The sequence below is a fragment of the Choloepus didactylus genome, chromosome 12 (assembly GCF_015220235.1).
Source record: "Choloepus didactylus isolate mChoDid1 chromosome 12, mChoDid1.pri, whole genome shotgun sequence".
Lineage (NCBI taxonomy): Eukaryota > Metazoa > Chordata > Mammalia > Pilosa > Megalonychidae > Choloepus > Choloepus didactylus.
This window is the reverse complement of record NC_051318.1, coordinates 54,656,082-54,674,518: the sequence shown is the minus strand read 5'-3', so window position 1 is coordinate 54,674,518 and position 18,437 is coordinate 54,656,082. Positions and strand designations below refer to the sequence as shown.

The following is an 18,437-nucleotide window of genomic DNA, read 5'->3' as shown; positions in this document are numbered from 1 at the left end:
TGCAAGCAATTACCTCTACTCCTATTTTGAAGATGTTTGAAATAATGCTACCTGTTCAATGTGTGCAACATAAATTTAATATATAAGTGAGCACACCACATTATATTATCATGATACCATTTTAATATGCATTATTATGTGTAGTAGCTAAGTTAGCTCTGGAAGATGAGTCTCTGAAGACTGGGTAGACAGTGTAGGGTGGGATCATTTGAAAGGTGCATGGAGGAGCATCAGAAGACAGCCCTTTGATGGTCTGATGGGTTTGCCTGTGACTGTGCACCTTCCACATGCACCCACAGCAGGCTACTCCTTTACTTGTTTACTGGTTGCAAGAAGACAAATTACACATATGGAAAGACCCCTTATGTGAGAAGAGAGCAACACTGGATAACTCATCCACAGGGATGGTCACAAACCAGAAAACAAAGATGTTCTAGAAAAGGTGCCAGCCCATGGCCTTCTGAGAACAGATCCATTCCATGGTCACCACCAAGACCACTCTGAAGTGTGTGGTGTTAATAGGAAGCCCAATGTTGGAAGCAATCACCACTGTGAATTCCTAAGCCACTTTAATAGTGAAACCTTTGGTGATTGGAGTAGATCTTTCCCCATGGTCTGGATCTCTCTTTTCCCTCAAACCCAGAGACCTGCACAAATTCCAGCTCCTCCATAAAATAACAGCCAGAGAAGAGTAACTGCTTCTTGTAGTACTCCACCTTGTTTGTAAACAAGCCAGAAAGCTACCAGGGGGACAATAACATTGCTCACCGAATTGCCACTGTGAGCAAAGGATCCAAACCAGGGAGTAAAGGTTGAAGAAAATGGAACAGGAGGTGGACCTCAGCTGTGTCTTTCTCCTCCCTTTCTTCTACATGATCCTCTCAGGCTCTGTCAACTCAGATGCCAACTTCATTTCCACAGTTCCTATTTCTGCCTCTATCTCTGCTTCTGCCACCACATTGACTTAGTTGAAGTAGCTATCATAATGAAATCTCTTTTTAGAATAAGACATAGTGTCACCCACCAGCTTTTGACTCTCTTCTGGTGCAGATGACAAATCTGCAGCTTTAAAAATAGAGTGCACTGGGATTTCACAAATGGCTGCTGTTTAGCAAGTATAACTGCTATTTCTTTGCAGCAATCTATAATTGTGTACCTGTGCAGGCTTCTACTTGGGCCCCAATCTATGTGAATTTTGTGCAGCAAATCTTTGCAGGGCCCCGAGTCTTTACGTACAGTGTAGCACACATGACCATCACTCCTTGTGTGGACATCAGATTCAAATATGCCATTGGAGATGGGTGACTTTACAGAGCCATGAATCATGGAAAGTACCCTTCCATTTGAGGCTCGTGGGTAGTTTCCCACTGATGTGTCTTCTGAAGTTCCAGAGGTTTCCCCAGGTAACCCTATGAGAGGGATAGTGCTGTTCCTCATTAGCCTTGGGACCTAGTAGCTCTTTAAATACTGGAGACTTCACTTCCCGAACTTTATTGAAACTTTCATCAGGTACCCATGATAAAACATCTTCTTTTTGTAATTTGCCTGCTATATTTTCCTCCTCGTCCATGGACACATGAACAGTCACACAAAAGGGCAAATAACAGAGCAACACTGAAGAAAATTAGTACTATTGCCTGTACCCCTGGATACATGATGGAAAATACATTTATTGGCATAGTAGCAGCATAGAAAACTGGAAGCACCCAGAAGCCACTGGGGACAAGGTACTCCTTTTTAAAGATGAAAATTTTAAAAATTTCTTCTGAAATTTCATCTGAATGTGCTGCTTAAAGAGACTAGAGTAATTGCAGTTTGTTCTACCTTTGCAGTCTTCTCTGATACAAAAAGCGTTCTTTCCTCCTAAGTCATCTCCTTAAAAGCAAATGCAAATATGGTGATATGAAAATGATTTTCTTAGAAGCTTTGTAGAGTCCCAATCCAGTAAGTTACATACAGGAATTTTATTTGACAGTCACAGAAGAATCAGAAATGCACTCACCATAACACTATATTCCCATCCATGGCTTCCATTAATCTGGTAAAATGCTCCTGGAGGCCTGCCTTCTCCCATTCAAAAACTGAAAAGGGAGGTGAGCCAACAAACACATGTCTCCTCATTTCAACAAGTGACTTTTGTTAACTTTACATCCTGCAACCTTGCCGTGATAGCATCCTTTCTTTGTTCCTGATCTTAGGGGGAAAGCATCTAGTTTCTCGACGTTAAGTATAATGACACCTGTAGATTTTTTTTTCTTTTCTTTGCCTCTGTATGGTTTTTGTGGATGTTTTTGTCAAGTTAGGTGATTTCCCTTCTATTCTTAGTTTGCTTACAGATTTTATCATGAATAGGTGTTAGATTTTGCCAAATGCTTTTTCTGCATCTATTGATATCATTGTATAATTTGTCTTCTTTAGTCTGTGGATGTGATGGATTACAATAATTGGTTTTCAAATGTTGAAACAGCCTTGCATAACCAGAATAATTATCACTTGATTGTGGTGTATAATTCTCTTTGTACATTGTTGGAATGAATTTGCTAATATTTTAAGAGTTTTTGTGTCTATCTTCATGAGATAATGGTCTATCATTTTCCTTTCTTATAATATCTTTCATCTGGTTTTGATATTAGTGTAATGCTGGCTTCATAAAATGAGTTAGACAGGCTATAGGGTGGCTGGTGGTGGGGAAATTTCCTCCCTATGTTAAGAAAAAATAAAGCTGCATTTATACATCCCTATACTATACTAAAAAAAAAAAAAAAAAAAAAAAAAAAAAAAAAAAATGAGTTAGAAAGTATTCTTTCTGCTTCTAATTTCTGTAAGAGATTGTAAAAATTTAGTATCATTTCTTCTTTAAATTATTGGTAGAAATCAAGTTAAACTGTCTGAGCCTGGTATTTTCTATTTTGGAATGTTATTCATTGTTGATTCAATTTCTTTAATGGGTATTACTCTTTGTGTGAGTTTTGGTAGATAATTTCTTTCAAAGACTTTTTCTGTTTCATCTAATTTGTTAAATTTGGTAGCATAGAGTAGTTCATGAATTCCTTTATTATTCTTTTAAGAGTCATGTTATTTGTCTTTGTTTCTTGATTAGTCCAGTAGAGGATTATAAAATTTTATTGATCTTCTCAAAGAACCAGTTTTTCCATTTCATTGATTTTCTCTATTTTTCTCTATTTTTTCCTGATTTAATTTTTATTGATTCCTGCTATAATTTTTGTTATTATTTTCTTCAGTATACTTTTGTTTAATTTACACTTCTTTTTCTAGTTTCCATTTGTAGAAGTTTAGATTCTTGACTTTAGATCTTTCTTCTTTTGTAAAATATATATGCAATGCTATAAATTTTCCTCTAGGCACTACTTTCCCACACCCCACAAATTTTGATAAATTGCATTTTATTTTACTTTTAATCCAAATATTTTTTTAATTTCTTTTGAGCTGCCTTCTTTGACATGTGTTATTTAAAGTTTTATTGCTTAATCTCTAAATATTTTAAGATTTTCTGTAGTTGATATTTAGTTTAATTCCATTATTGTCTGAGAATACACTTGGCATGACTTGTTTTCTTGTAAATCTGTTTTGTTATAGGGCCCAGGATGTGATCTGTCTTGATGCATGTTCCATGTGAGGCTGAGAAAAAATGTGTATTCTGCTGTTATTGGATGAGTATCTATAAATGTCTATTTGATCCATTTAATAAAATGTCTGTTTGATTGATGGTGATGTTCATTTCAATGTTTGACTGATTTGTTTGCTGATTTTCCGCCTGCTAGATCTGTCAACTAGTGACAGAGGGTTGTTGAAATCTCCAATTACAATAATGGATTTGTCTATTTCTCCTTGTATTTCTCCTTGTAGTCAGCTATTGCCTCATATATTTTGATGCTGTGTTCTTAGGTGCATACACATTAAAAATTGCTATGTCTTCTGGAATAATTGACCCCTTGGTCATTATTTAATGCTTCTAATTTCTGACAATTTTCTTGGCTCAGCAATCTTTGCCTGAAATTAATTAGCTACTCCAACTTTCTTTTGATTAGTTTTAGCATGATACATTCTTTTGCTTTTAACCTATCTGTGTCTGTATATTTTAAAGGGTGTTTTGTGTAGACAACATAAAATTAGGTCTTGTTTTTGGTATTTTAAAAATTTGATCCTATTAATTACAGTGATCTTGGATCAAAATGTCTCTGGATATATCAATTATGTTAACTACATTTTTTCTTTTCATTCTAATGTGACTAAAGATTTCCTATATTTAGATACATCATTTAATTTCTGTTTAATTTAGTTGACTTTATGAACTATTAAGTAGATTATGAAAAATTCTCTCCTTTTGGACTAAGATTCATAATAAATTTACATAACACATCAAACACATACCAACTTCCACAGCTGTATGTGTTGTTATAGTTATATACAATTTAACCTGCCTGAAAGGCACAAAAGAAATTACCTTGGAGAAAAATAACTGGAGAACAAATTTTATTCTCTTATGTCCTACTAGTTTAACATTCCTCACTTTCTCTACAGTAAATGGAGGTGATATGCCTGTATACTTCCACTTATTTACGAAATAATTTAAGTGGACACTAGGTGCCATATAATTGCATATAAGAGGGAACAAAACATAATGGACAATAAAATGTTTGAAAATTTTATAACATTCTAGATATTCTGTAATTTTCATCTAATCCAAAAAATATGAAAAGTGCTTCAGTGAACACCAAACCCAATAAATATATGGGTAAATGGAGATTCATACCAGGTGTACCATAAAGAAAGGCAGTTACTTGCATTGTGTTTCAGTAATTACTGAAAACTGAAAAGCAGATGTCCAATATAAAACAATTTTGAGTGAATATCATAATACAGAAAAAAATCACATCAACAAAGTAGGTAAAAATAAATAACAAGTTATATGTTTAATACATTATTTTACAAATAATAAGCATCCACACAAAACTTTTTTTTTTTTTTTTTTTTTTTGCTATTTTTTTTCATTGATGCTTGGTTCGGGTAGAATAAGAGTCTAACTACAGTTTGACTTCTGTCTTCTCTTCTCTTCGTTTTTCTCTGAAATGCGAATTAGTATTGATTCAACCAGACAAAGTCGTATACTCTTCAATTATATTTTACACTTCGTTTTTCAAAGTAACACATGAACATTGTTACAGCTATAATTTCCCTTTGATTTGTATGGACTAAGGAAAATATTTCCTGAAGTTTTGCACTATCTTCAAATTCCTGTCTTTGCCTTGTTCAGAAGTGAGTTCTTCGTATGGGTTGTAGTCTGTTTTATTAGTAGGGAAAGGGACTGATACAGCTTCATGTTCATTAACTACATTGATTAACCTTGTGGTTTTAGATGTACTTGGGAGAACTTTCAAAGGGAAAAACTTTGAAGTTGATTTAAATAGCTGTGACATACCAAACTGTCTACCACTCATTTTCTTCCCAAATATCTCAGTTTATGACTCAGCTGCTCAAAATAATTTGCTTCATTAAATCAATGTTCCCATACTGTGTATATCCAAAGTGCATGTGGAAAGAAGAAATAGAAGCAATATGATTCAAAATGAAATATTTTAAATAAAATCCTATGCTAAAATTGACATTACATATTTTGAATATGCTTCAATTCTTCAAAGTCTTTAGTTTAACTCTAGATTAATATAGGATATAACAGATGGGTAGGTCAGTATTATTTTTGTACTTATTTTGCAGTTAATTTAGTCTACTTGAGGTATGTATTATTTCCCACATAGCATAAATCAAAGTCAAATTATATGGATTCTGAAAGAATATATGGTCAGAGAAGCTGAATATGCCACCATGATACTTCCATTTGTTAAATCCATTTAGGTCTTTTGTTCTAAGGCATGACAGATAGCCCTTACCTAACTTAAATGGACATATTTGTTTACTTGAAATAATACAACACACAGCTGACATGAACATAAGTCCACAGCAAGGAAGGTGGAATACAATTCTCAATAAAATGCACGAATAAAAGAAATAAATGTATAAGAGATGAAACAAAAATCCATAGCTCTCAAAGTCATTTACTTGAAATATTTTACTAAAATGTGAAATCTTATTTGATGTAGTTTACTTTTCTATAAACATCTGATCTATTTTCCGCACTTTGAAGACTCCAAATATCAGAGTAATATTTAGCTATCTGAAATGCTAATATTTGGCACTTAGGAATGTTTCAATATTTGGTGAGTGCTTGTTATGTACTTAACTAAATCCAATTTACCCTACTGAGACTGTGTCTTTAATTTTATTTGGCAATGCTATTAATGTACAACATGCTCTAATGCATTTAATTTTTAGCAAAATGACAGTTAACTAGCAAAGAAACAAGGGTTAAAGAGGGGTAAAGTTTGTGAACATACGACTCTGAAAATAAGAATAGTTTATTTTAAAATGAACTTGCAAGTTCCACACAGCATAGTGTTGTAGCTTAATAAAATACATAAATTTTGTGATACTGATTACCTCAAAAGATTTTATATGCCATATGAATTTCATTTGATTACAAAAAGGACAGAATATTTGAGAACATGATAAATCAAGTGAAATATGTGAAATAGAAAGTTCATTCTTTACAACTCAGGCAAAATAAATTAATATTGAGAACCTCTTTTTATTTTTGTCAATAGAGATTTATCTAACCATTAACGAGAAAAGCATTTTTGAATTATCATTTGGAATATATTCTTTGTTCTAATCATGTAATAAGCAGAAGGAGATGTATTTAATGTGAAAAAAGTTCTATGTTTAATTTTTATATAGAAGTGTATTTACACAGATAATAAACTAAATTTATTTTATTCTATACTTAAAGTAACCTGGTTTCTATTAATTAGTTATTCCTATTCAGGGATGCATAAATATACCAATTCTAACTTAGTGAGTGAGCGAGAAAGGAGTAAGAAGGTATAACAATTTAGTATTTCCCATGATATCGATCTCTCTCAACATTTAAAATCAGATTTTCTCAAAGACACTGCTGTTCTTGCCTTCAGTAACTTGCAAGCATTTCCTGATTCTCATTGGTCAGGACCCCTGTTGTAACACAAGGAACGTGTTTGTTCCTTACCTCCTAGTTACCGAGTTCATTCTTTCTGCTCAAAGGTTTTCAACTTTGGTCTCATCAAAACAACAAAGGAAAGGACAGGGACTTTGTACCAGAGTTATCTGGGTAGGGGGGTGGATATTAAAGCAAGTTACAGAATACAGTGGCCAGATTAAAATGGCAAGCTACAATGCTATGTAGGCAACATTTCTAAGGGAAAATTTATAGAAAGGATGTCATTCCATAGAAGTTGATTGACACAGTTGATAAAACTTTGATATGCAAATTATATCATTAAAACTTAATACTTAAAACAAGCTTTAAATAATAGATAGTGGCTGAACATGTGGGTTTTAAAGGCAGATAAGTTATGGATTCAAATATTGTTTGTGATATTCACTACCAGTTAAATTGAAAAAAATTGCTTAACACTTCTAATCCTCTACATCCTCATCCATAAAATAGGCTAATAAAATAAACTTCAGTGGTGCATTATATGTATGTATGTATGTATACATGAATGCCATATTCCATTACCTGTCTGTAAGCTAGATATCTCCATTTGGCTGTTATATAGTCACTAGAACTAAACAAATCCACCAAAACACATACCATCTTTCTTTGTATCCTTTATCATATCATACTTACTTGTCCATATTTTTCATTGTCTTTTCTTTGTTTTCCCCTTCAACACACTTCCACATTAATCAGTCATCAGTAACTTATTTTAACCTCCTCTGTACCTAAAAACATATCTCTCTATATTCCTTACTATTAGTTGAGTTATGATTATTATCATTTGCTTTTTTAATTAACCTCCTAATGAATTTCTTTAGTTATTGTCTGTGTTCTCAGCATGGCAACTGGATTTTTTTATCCTAATGTATGAAATTCTTTTAAGATATTTATCTCAAGGAAATAATATTAAAATTTATATGTTAATAAATAAAATAATTTAAATTTGTTATTAAAATAGGTTGGCTTAATACATTTTAGTATAGATATTCAATAGAATATTATCATAGTCTTTAATATTGCAGGCCTCTAAATTTACTTATGTGTAAATACACCATTGAAAGAAAAAAATTAAAATATCAAGTTCCTAAATATTATGTTTGTATTTATTTATTTATTTAGACATTTCTTATGTGGCCATATATAAAACAACTCTGCATCCAGAAGATATCCTATTACATTTTCCAAAGAGAAGATCCAACACCAAAACAAACAAGCAAGAAAATAAACAAGAGTCAAAAAAACTACCATTGAATAGACATTAAAAACAATTAATATTAATAATTGAGCAATATCCCTTGTACATCAACTAATCAAAATTCACACTAACTGAATACCATGTGTGCTCACGTGGTGCTTGTGGCTGATTACCTGTACTGCTAGAGATGCAATCGTTAAATGTTTACTTAAAATAGTAAATGCACAGATTTAGTTAATGCATTTACTATTTAGTTAATGGAATATTAAATTACAAGTTTTAAGGAAATACTCTAAATCAATTATATATTTTCTACTTTCCATGTTTTTCAAAAAATGTATTCAAGCTTTTTAAAAATCTTTTTTCAGACCCAGTATTATAAGTAGTGAAAAAATTGAGTCATCTATTAACAGCTTTCCTGAACAAGTCACCTTTACTTTGCCCAAGATGCCATACAGAAGGTTTTGAATCCATGTGTGATGCTGAAACTACATATATTTATTCATTTAATATTTGAACAGTTGCATTTTCCTTCTTCCTGTATTTATCCATCCTCAGCATCTATGAAGTAAACATTTAGTGAATGGCTTTCTAGGATTATTGTAGACAATTTGTTTATGAGCTAGTCAACAATGTCCATTATGGATTTCCAATGGCAAGTCATATTTAGTTTTTAAGTAAAATAGTTGACAGAACTGTCAATAAAATAAAATAGTTTGAAGGAACTCAAATGTAAAATGTTGCCCTATTTTCTGAATGACAATTTTTTGGGGAAAACTTTCTTATAGCCAGTCAGCAATAAAAGATACAGGTGTAGTATTTAAAGGGAGCACATACACAAAGGATAAATAGATAATGATAGGATAACACAGTGGTGAAAAGAGTGGGCTTTAGGGCAGCATTTGACTGGGCTCTAGACTATGGGAAACATTCACTGAGGAAGGATTAGTCTTTCTAAAAGTCTATTAGACAAATATTTCATGGTGTATTTGAGGAATTAATGCTGTCTACTATGATAGAGGTGGAATATGGTTGACACAAAAGGAAATAAGATTGGGGAAATAGGTGATAGTGAAGACATTGAGCAGATTTAACGCTCTAGTAAAGAGTGTTTGGGTTGTTCTTTCTGTATTAAATTGGAAAACATTTAATATTTTAGAAGAAAAGAGTTATATAACCCAAGTAGATTTAAGACAAATAATTTGATTCAATCTGAAAATGGATTAAAATAGGGAAATCTGAAAATGACTGAGTTTTTTATTTCATCATCGCTAAACATGTTTTCATGAGATAATCCTATGAACACCCGTACTACTCACGTGCTTATATTTCCTACATTTGCACAAAGTGATCGCTCTATTCTTCATAAAATGTTTTCTTCTCTTGGTGTTTACCACACCAAACACTCATGGCTACTTTTTTCTTGGTAACAAGTATTCATTAAAAACCTGCATGAGCAACTCTACTGCCCATTAAATACTGCATTGAAATTTGCATATAAATTTTATTGTTTTGGCTTCTCTGTTCTCACAATATGTGGTTGCAGTTTTTCTCATATACTTTCAAAGTGCCTAATACCATTTTCATGTAGAGAGCTCACAAATGCCTATCTCTAGCACAAGCCTCTTTCCAGTGCTCCACTTGGATATACCACCTTGTATTTCAAACTCACTAGGTCACAAAACAACTAAAATAATTATTTATCTGGGGGAAAGGAAAAGCAGGTTCATGCATCTCTAGGTTTACTTTTTAATAAACTGAAATTGAAGATCCATTCCAAACTTAAGCACTATAAATAAAATCCACCTAAAGAGATATCTGTATCTTTCTGCACCTTTCTATCCTCAGTTTTATCATCTTAGTTTAGGCCTTCCTCATCTCCTAGCAGATTCTTATAATAGCATATGAATAGCTTCCTTGTTTCAAACCTTATCCTCAGTCCATCCTTCCAAAATATGGATAAGATGACCATGAACTAAGGGATTATGCCATCATTATCCATCTGAAAGTTATTTGATAACTCCCAGGATTTTAGGAAAAATTCTGAGTTCCATAAAGTGTCATAAAAGTACTCCTTGGTCATTACCCCTGCTTTTCTGCACCTGTCTTAGAATTTCTTTGTTGAGAACAGAAGGCACTAGGTTTCTGTATCACTCAGTGACTTTTTTCATACTATTCCCCCTCTCCAAAAATGCCTTCTCCCAGTTCTTTTTCACAAAGCCAAACCTATATTTAATTCCTTTTATTTTTCTATGAGGTTCCACCTGCCACAGGATTTATTTATTATTTGTTCTGTTGTGCCAGTCTCAATTCCTCACATATACTTCTGTCCTTAAATACACTTGTGAGGAACCAGGGCCCAGCGCCCCACACCCTCCTCCATTACTGAGATACATGCAGCCATCCTCATGACCAGGCAACAGGGCCCTCCCCACCAGGAAAAGGATTAAGGATTGAAACTCCCTCCCCTAATCACTGTTAGTAACCAATCTTTGAGAGACCTTATTGTAACCATATTTCACAAGATCCTGTTGTAACCAAATCTCATGAGAAACTCCATTGTCACGAAACTTTATAAGTACCCCACCACCACCACCATCACCACCATCCTCTATCTCTGCGGAATGCCAGAATGCCGACTTCACTATCCCAAACCTCTGCCTTTGGGAAAAGTCATCTCCTGTTTTTGAATCCCTAATTAAACAAGTCCCTAATTAAACTCATGGGTAACGCCATGCCAGGCATGTTCTTTGGTCTTGGGGCTAATCTGGATTGGAAAAAAAACTTCTATCAGGACTGCAACACAATTATTTTCTACCTGGTCATCCACCACTTGAATGGATTATATTTTATGAAACATGCTCCTTTATCTTGGCCCACCCAAATTGAAGTTTTGCATAGATTTATCAATCCTAAACGTGTTGTTACTTATCTATTTTATATAATGCTTGTTGTATTTCTCCTTACAAGGAAAGCCAAATCAGATCAGAGATCTTAGTCTATTTTGATCACAGATGTATTTCAAAAATCTACAATAGTGACTGGCACTCAAATACTTATAATAATTTAATTCCAGATATATTGTTGATGTTTCTGTCTTGAACCAATGATCTTTATACTAATTGATGTTGCCAACAATTATTTTGGTGAATAACAAAAAATTATTCAGAGTGGACACATTTTTTTCTACTAGGAAAATGTGTATTGATATACCACAGTCATCTGCACATCTACATTTGCCAAACTTACCAAGTATTTTCTTACCAAACACTTTCTTTTTACATTCTTTATCTTGGTGGATGATACCACCACCCATTCAACTACTTATATGTCAGAAAATGGAAATTATAACTGATTGTTCCTTCATCTTGTTAACAGCCATCCTATTAAGTTCTACCTCCTAAGTACCCATTGAATATAAATACTCAATACCTGCTGCACTAATAATAATCAGTTCTTCAAGAGAGAGCTACAGTTTGGGGGATGTTCATTTCAGTCTTTGGTTTGTAACTTTTTAAGATTTGACCAGACATGTGCATTCTGTCACAAGGGTGTCTGAGTGCGTATGTGTACATGAGTGATTAGACAGCATTGTCTTGACTTGTGCTCATTCACATTTGAATGGTTTATAGTTTTATGCTTAGTTTCAATTCCCAGTAACTCAAAAGAATGGAGTCACCATCTGTTCTTGTTTAGAATCTCCAGATCCTAAATCCTATATCCAATTCCTGTTTTCTTACCAATCAATTCAGCATGGGATCATCTTGTCACTTGGGCTTGATTTCTGAAACCTGGAAACTGCTCATGTTTGTTTTGTGCTCAGATAAATATTTTTGTTATATTTTATTCAATATTACTTTGGCAATGAAATGAGAAAATTTTTTTTCTTTATTAGCTCAAGTACCACACTGAAATGAAGTCTAGGGTTCTTTTCTTGATTAAATGATGACAATTATTTCCTATATGATCTCTATTTATAATTCCCACTTATTTGACCTATTGTCATTTATGAAATAGGAAAACTCAATCCTCTCTCATCTTCATACAAACAAACTCCTATTGTAAAAATTCCCTTTTAAAGGCAGAGGGGTTAGAAGGTGGGGCAAGATGGTGGATTGGTGAGGTGTATGTTTTAGTTACTTCTCCAGGGAAGTAGGTAGAAAGCCAGAAACTGTGTGGACTGGACACCGCAGAGCAATCTAACTTTGGGCATACTTCATACAACACTCATGAACACGTCGAACTGCTGAGATCTGCAAAATCTGTAAGTTTTTGCAGCCAGGGGACCCATGCCCCTCCCTGCCAGGCTCAGTCCCGTGGGAGGAGGAGCTATCAGCGCTGGGAAGGAGAAGGGAGAACTGCAGTGGCAGCTCTTATCAGAAACTCATTCTACTGATCCAAACTCCAACCATAGATAGACTGAGACCAGACACCAGAGAATCTGAGAGCAGCCAGCCCAGCAGAGAGGAGACAGGCATAGAAAAAAACAGCAAGAACATTAGCCTTCCCTGCACCCTCAGCTGGTTGTCCCAGACTTGGGAAGGTGGAGCAGTGGGAATTAACAAGCCCCATTCAGGCATCATTTCAGCAGACTGGGAGCCTCCCTACACAGACCGGCAGCCCAGAACCACCCTGGGGGGGTGGCACTCACCTGTGACATAGCACAGTCCTCCCTCAACAGAGGACCAGGGGGTGCAAGGCCTGGAAGAGGGACCCATTCACAAGTCTCAGGGGCCACACGCCAATACCAAGGACTTGTGGGTCAGTGGTAGAGACAAACTGTGGCAGGATTGAACTGAAGGATTAGATTATTGCTGCAGCTTTAAAACTCCAGGAACACCAGGGAGATTTGGTTGTTAGAGCCGCCCCCCTCCCTGACCGCCCAGACACACACCCCTTATACAGGGCGGGCAACACCAACTACACACGTAAGCTTGGTATACCAACTGGACCCCACAAGACTTACTCCCCCACTCACCACAGAGGCAAAGTGGGGAAGAACTGGCTTGAGGGGAACAGGTGGCTTGCAGATGCCACCTGCTGGTTAGGCACAGAAAGTGTACTCCATGAATCTGTAGACCTGACAAACTAGAGACAAGGATTTCAATTGGTCTACAAATCCTAAAAGAACCCTACCAAGTTAAGCAAATGCCAAGAGACCAAAAACAATGGAAAATTTTAAAGCACATGAAAAAAACAGGCGATATGGATAACCCAAGCCCAAGCACCCAAATCAAAAGATCAGAAAAAATACAGTACTTAGAACAAGTAATTAAAGAACTAAAGATGAACGATGAGACCATGGCATGGGGTATAAGGGACATCAAGAAGAGCATGGAACAGGCTATAAAGGACATCAAGAAGAGCCTAGAAGAGCTTAAGAAGACATTGCAAGACTAAATAAAAAAATAGATGTTCTTATGGAAATTAAAGAAACTGTTGACCAAATTAAAAATATTTTGAATACTCATAGTACAAAACTAGAGGAAGTTGAACAACAAATCAGTGACTTGGAAGATGACAGAATGGAAAATGAAAGCACAAAAGAAAGAATGGGGAAAAATATTGAAAAAATCGAAATGGAATTCAGGGATATGATAGATAATATAAAATGTCCAAATATAAGACTCATTGGTGTACCAGAAGAAAAAAGGGTAAAGGTCTAGGAAGACTATTCAAAGAAACTGTTGGGGAAAACTTCCCAAATCTTCTAAACATCATAAATACACAAATCATAAATGCCCAGAGAACTCCAAATAGAATAAATCCAAATAAACCCATTCCAAGACATATTCTGATCACACTGTCAAATACAGAACAGAAGGAGCAAGTTCTGAAAGCAGCAAGAGAAAAGCAATTCACTACATACAAAGGAAACAGCATAAGGCTAAATAGTGACTACTCAGCAGCCACCATGGAGGCTAGAAGGCAGTGGCACGACATATTTAAAATTCTGAGTGAGAAAAAATTCCAACCAAGAATACTTTATCCAGCAAAACTCTCCTTCAAATTTGAGGGAGAGCTTAAATTTTTCATAGACGAACAAATGCTGAGAGAATTTGCCAACAAGAGACCTGCCCTACTGGAGATCCTAAGGGGAGCCCTACAGACAGAGAAACAAAGAAAGGAGAGAGAGACTTGGAGAAAGGTTCAGTACTAAAGAGATTCGGTATGGGTACATTAAAAGATATTAATAGAGAGAGGGGAAAATATATATGACAAACATAAACAAAAGGATAAGATGGCTGATTCAAGAAACACCTTCATGGTTATAACATTGAATGTAAATGGACTAAACTCCCCAATTAAAAGATATAGGTTCACAGAATGGATTAAACAAAATGAACCATCAATATGTTGCATACAAGAGACTCATCTTAGATACGGGGACACAAAGAAATTGAAAGTGAAAGGATGGAAAAAAATATTTCATGCCAGCTACAGCCAAAAGAAGGCAGGTGTAGCAATATTAATCTCAGATAAAATAGACTTTAAATGCAGGGATGTTTTGAGAGACAAAGAAGGCCACTACATACTAATAAAAGGGGCAATTCAACAAGAAGAAATAACAATCATAAATGTTTATGCACCCAATCAAGGTGCCACAAAATACATGAGAGAAACACTGGCAAAACTAAAGGAAGCAATTGATGTTTCCACAATAACTGTGGGAGACTTCAACACATCACTCTCTCCTATAGACAGATCAACCAGACAGAAGACCAATAAGGAAATTGAAAACTTAACAATCTGATAAATGAATTGGATTTAACAGACATATATAGAACATTACATCCCAAATTACCAGGATACACATACTTCTCTAGTGCTCACGGGACTTTCTCCAGAATAGATCATATGCTGGGACATAAAACAAGGCTCAATAAATTTAAAAAGATTGAAATTATTCAAAGCACATTCTCTGACCACAATGGAATCCAATTAGAAGTCAATAACAATCAGAGACTTAGAAAACTCACAAATACTGGAGGTTAAACAACACACTCCTAAACTATCAGTGGGTTAAAGAAGAAATAGCAAGAGAAATTGCTAAATATATAGAGACAAATGAAAATGAGAACACAACATACCAAAACCTATGGGATACAGCAAAAGCAGTACTGAGGGGGAAATTTATAGCACTAAACGCATATATTAAAAAGGAAGAAAGAGCCAAAATCAAAGAACTAATGGATCAACTGAAGAAGGTAGAAAATGAACAGCAAACCAATCCTAAACCAAGTAGAAGAAAAGAACTAATGAGGATTAAAGCCAAAATAAATGACATAGAGAACAAAAAAACAATAGAGAGGATAAATAACACCAAAAGTTGGTTTTTTGAGAAGATCAACAAGATTGACAAGCCCCTAGCTAGACTGACAAAATCAAAAAGAGAGAAAACCCAGATAAACAAAATCATGAATGAGAAAGGTGACATTACTGCAGATCCCGAAGAAATTAAAAAAATTATAAGAGGGTACTATGAACAACTGTGTGGCAACAAACTGGATAATGTAGAGGAAATGGACAATTTCCTGGAAACATATGAACAACCTAGACTGACCAGAGAAGAAATAGAAGACCTCAACCAACTTATCAAAAGCAAAGAGATACAATCAGTCATCAAAAATCTTCCCGCAAATGAATGCCCAGGGACAGATGGCTTCACAGGGGAATTCTACCAAACTTTCCAGAAAGAACTGACACCAATCTTACTCAAACTCTTTCAAAACATTGAAGAAAATGGAACACTACCTAACTCGTTTTATGAAGCTAACATCAATCTAATACCAAAACCAGGCAAAGATGCTACCAAAAAGGAAAACTACCAGACAATCTCCCTAATGAATATAGATGCAAAAATCCTCAACAAAATACTTGCAAATTGAATCCAAAGAGACATTAAAAAAATCATACACCATGACCGAGTGGGATTCATTCCAGGCATGCAAGGATGGTTCAACATAAGAAAATCAATCAATGTATTGCAACACATTAACAAATCAAAAGGGAAAAATCAAATGATCATCTCAATAGATGCTGAAAAAGCATTCGACAAAATCCAACATCCCTTTTTGATAAAAACACTTCGAAAGGTAGGAATTGAAGGAAACTTCCTCAATATGATAAAGAGCTTATATGAAAAACCCACAGACAACATAGTACTCAATGGTGAGTGACTGAAAGCCTTTCCCCTAAGATCAGGAACAAGACAAGGATGCCCACTATCACCACTGTTATTCAACAGTGTGCTAGAAGTGCTAGCCAGGGCAATCCAGCAAGACAAAGAAATAAAAAGCATCCAAATTGGAAAGGAAGAAGTAAAACTGTCATTGTTTGCAGATGATATGATCTTATATCTGGAAAACCCCGGGAAATCGACGATACAGCTACTAGAGCTAATAAACAAATTTAGCAAAGTAGCGGGATACAAGATTAATGCACATAAGTCAGTAATGTTTCTATATGCTAGAAATGAACAAACTGAAGAGACGCTCAAGAAAAAGATACCATTTTCAATAGCAACTAAAAAAATCAAGTACCTAGGAATAAACTTAACCAAAGATGTAAAAGATCTATACAAAGAAAACTACATAACTCTACTAAAAGAAATAGAAGGGGACCTTAAAAGATGGAAAAATATTCCATGTTCATGGATAGGAAGGCTAAATGTCATTAAGATGTCAATTCTACCCAAACTCATCTACAGATTCAATGCAATCCCAATCAAAATTCCAACAACCTACTTTGCAGACTTGGAAAAGCTAGTTATCAAATTTATTTGGAAAAGGAAGATGCCTCGAATTGCTAAAGACACTCTAAAAAAGAAAAACAAAGTGGGAGGACTTACACTCCCTGACTTTGAAGCTTATTATAAAGGCACAGTTGTCAAAACAGCATGGTACTGACACAAAGATAGACATATAGATAAAGGGAATCGAATTGAGAATTCGGAGATAGACCCTCAGATCTATGGCCGACTGATCTTTGAAAAGGCCCCCAAAGTCACTGACCTGGGTCATAAAGGTCTTTTCAACAAATGGGGCTGGGAGAGTTGGATATCCATATCGAAAAGAATGAAAGAGGACCCCTACCTCACCCCCTACACAAAAATTAACTCAAAATGGACCAAAGATCACAATATAAAAGAAAGTACCATAAAACTCCTAGAAGATAATGTAGGAAAACATCTTCAAGACCTTGTATTAGGTGGCCACTTCCTAGACTTTACACTCAAAGCACAAGCAATAAAGAAAAATAGATAAATGGGAACTCCTCAAGCTTAGAATTTTCTGTACTTCAAAGGAATTTCTCAAAAAGGTGAAGAGGCAGCCAACTCAATGGGAAAAAAATTTTGGAAACCATGTATCTGACAAAAGACTGATATCTTGCATATATAAAGAAATCCTACAACTCAATGTTGATAGTACAGACAGGCCAATTATAAAATGTGCAAAAGACATGAAAAGACAGTTCTCTGAAGAGGAAATACAAATGGCCAAGAAACATATGAAAAAATGTTCAGCTTCACTAGCTATCAGAGAGATGCAAATTAAGACCACAATGAGATACCATCTCACACCAATTAGAATGGCTGCCATTAAACGAACAGGAAACTACAAATGCTGGAGGGGATGTGGAGAAATTGGAACTCTTATTCATTGTTGGTGGGACTGTATAATGATTCAGCCATGCTGGAAGTCAATCTGGCAGTTCCTTAGAAAACTTGATATAGAGATACCCTTCGATCCAGCGATTGCACTTCTCAGTATATACCCGGAAGATCGGAGAGCAGTGACACGAACAGATATCTGCACACCAATGTTCATAGCAGCATTATTCACAATTGCCAAGAGATGGAAACAACCCAAATGTCCTTCAACAGATGAGTGGATAAATAAAATGTGGTATATACACACGATGGAATACTACACGGCAGTAAGAAGGAACGATCTCGTGAAACATATGACAACATGGATGAACCTTGAAGACATAATGCTGAGCGAAATAAGTCAGGCACAAAAAGAGAAATATTATATCCTACCACTAATGTGAACTTAGAAAAATGTAAAACAAATGGTTTATAATGTAGAATGTAGGGGAACTAGCGATAGAGAGCAATTAAGG

At 35.0% G+C, this 18,437-nt stretch overlaps 1 pseudogene; it reads right to left on the bottom strand.

The window, feature by feature from the left end:
• Window positions 1–319: 319 nt before the first annotated feature.
• Window positions 320–11,625, bottom strand: LOC119506849 (annotated as a pseudogene).
• Window positions 11,626–18,437: the final 6,812 nt, after the last annotated feature.